Below are 2500 nucleotides of genomic sequence, written 5' to 3'. Positions count from 1 at the left end.
ATAATCACGACAATAATAAAAGGTATCAGTGATAACAATAATATCGATAATAGCCATGGCAGTGACAGATGCTAATGAAAATCATCATAACAAAAGTCACTAAAAACAAGACAACTATTGCAAAGTTATTGCCGTTCATCATACGCGCGAATATGGTTCACCGTGAAACAACGCTCAGCCTGCAACTTCAGTGTTTTCTTGCATGTTCATATCTAAACTTCGACCTGCAAAATAAGTTCCCTTGCAATATTGCTTGGCCTCCTGACCTCCCTCTGGACGCACGATGCCTCAGGATATATTAACCCTTGGGCGTGGTTCATCTTTGCAAGCACGACCCCCGGCTGCTTGTGAATGTCGATCTTTAGAAAGAATAATTGGATATAGAGCCGAGGATAATGATGGTAATGATGCATCTAAAAGTGGTTAGTCATCATTCTGTGTCTCGGTTAAGATGAGTGTCTGGAAATACTTTAAGTGCAGTCTGGTTTTAATCACCTTTCTCTTTGACATTCATTTTCTATTCTATAATGACAGTTTCATAATGATGGTAATAATATTGATGGTAATGACTATATTCATAGTGATATTAAACTCTATGTTTATACCTCTTTGCCCTATTCTCAGCTCCAAGACTTCTTGAAGATATTGTCTCGTTTACGTGGCTGGAGTCTGACGAATATTTGTCTTGCCCAGTGTAAATGGTCCCTCGGTGTCTATAGCTAAAAAGGCCGTTCACCTGATCCCCGACTCTCTCTCTGTCTGTCTGCCTCTCTCTCCCTCTCTCTGTCTTTCTCTGTATGTCTCTCTCTCTCTCTCTCTGTCTGTCTCTGTCTGTCTGTCTCTCTCTCTCTCTCTCTCTCTCCCTGTCTCTCTCTCTATCTCTCTCTCTCTTTATCTCTCTCTATCTCTTATGAATTTTATGTATGAATTTATTATTTTTTTAATCATCGTCATTATTATCATCATTATTCGTAGTAGTAGTCATATAATCATTATCACAATTATTATCATTATGATAATTATAATTATAATTACCATTATTATTATTAGCACTATTATTTGATCGTCCTTGGGAACACCATTGGCACTGATACAATTATCGTGTTAATAATGTTCAGTCCTCGTCCTCCCCAACTTACTGAAACGAACAGCTGCACTGACCGACCCCTTGCTGTGCATGACTTTGCTTATCCTTCTTCTTCTCTCTTCCTTATTTTTATTTGTCTTATTTATTTATATTCTTCTTCTTTATTCTGTCGCTTTTCATGCCTACGAAATGGTTGAAAAAGAAAGAAAGAAAAAAAAAAAAGAGTTCAACTTTTGATAATGAGATATGTATTATTGAATGTGGGTATCTGTGCATGACTTCTTCTCTATCTCTCCGCTGTGCATGACTACGAAGTGGGAAAAGAAGAAAAAAAATATTTTGACCTTTTATAATGAAGTTTGTGTATTTTTTTGTTTATGTCCAACACTAAAAACTAATAAACTGAGTCAGTATTAACCCAGATATAAATTTTCATGCACTCCTGGTGACAAAATCAATAGTAAAGACAATTAAAAACATAGTTTCCTCCTTTGGCGTAGGATAAATAGGAAGAAATTGGGTCACCTATACGGCACATCCGGTCTGAAATCGCCAATCCCCTTCCCTCCCCTTCACCTTTCCCCTCTGCCCGTCACCCTCCCTTTCCCTCTCTTTCACCCTTCCCCTCCTTCTCCGCCCTAGCCCTCAATCCTCCCTCCATTATTTCCCTCCCCCTTCTCACCCCTCCACCGTCCAACCCTTCCCTCCACCCCTCCATCCCTCCCCTCCCTCCTCTACCCTCCCTTCCCTCCCTTCTCTCCCCTCCCCTCCCCCCTTCTCCCCCCTCCATCCCTTCCCTCCCACTCCCCCCTCCCCCCTCCCCGTTCCCCTCTCTATCCCGCCCCTCCCCCCTCCCCATTCCCCTCTCTATCCCGCCCCTCCTCCCTCCCCGTCCCCCCCTCTATCCCGCCCCTCCTCCCTCCCCGTCCCCCCCTCTATCCCGCCCCTCCACCTTCCCTTCAAGCCTCCACTCCAGATTACTCCACTAACTCCATGCAATCCCTCTGAACTCATTAAGTATGCATGAAAAGCCCTCTAGTGGCACTTAACTATGGCCTGGTCCGCTGGGGTGGCCTTATCGCACCGGTGGAAGATTTGGCTGATGAGCCCCCCACCCCCCCTCTCTGCTTCCCCTCTCCTCTTTCGCTCTCCCCCCTCCCTCCCCCTCTTTCTCTGCATCCCCTCTCCCCCGTCCTTCTATTTCTTCCTCTTTCTCTCTATTCCTCCCATATTCCAGCTATGGGAATAATGACAAAAATTACAATAATGATAATGATGATGATGATGGTAAAAACAGCAATAAAAATTATAATATCAATATTAATTATCCCCTTCCTCCTCTCCTCTATCCCCCTCCCCTCTTCCCCTCTATCCCCCTCCCCTCTTCCCCTCTATTCCCTCCTCTTCCCTCCT

Source organism: Penaeus japonicus, unplaced genomic scaffold (genome assembly GCF_977035675.1).
Source record: "Penaeus japonicus unplaced genomic scaffold, GWHDUDI00000001_assembly GWHDUDI00000029, whole genome shotgun sequence".
Taxonomy (NCBI): Eukaryota; Metazoa; Arthropoda; class Malacostraca; order Decapoda; family Penaeidae; genus Penaeus; species Penaeus japonicus.
The sequence above is the reverse complement of the archived record's forward strand: the minus strand, read 5'-3'. Positions refer to the sequence as shown.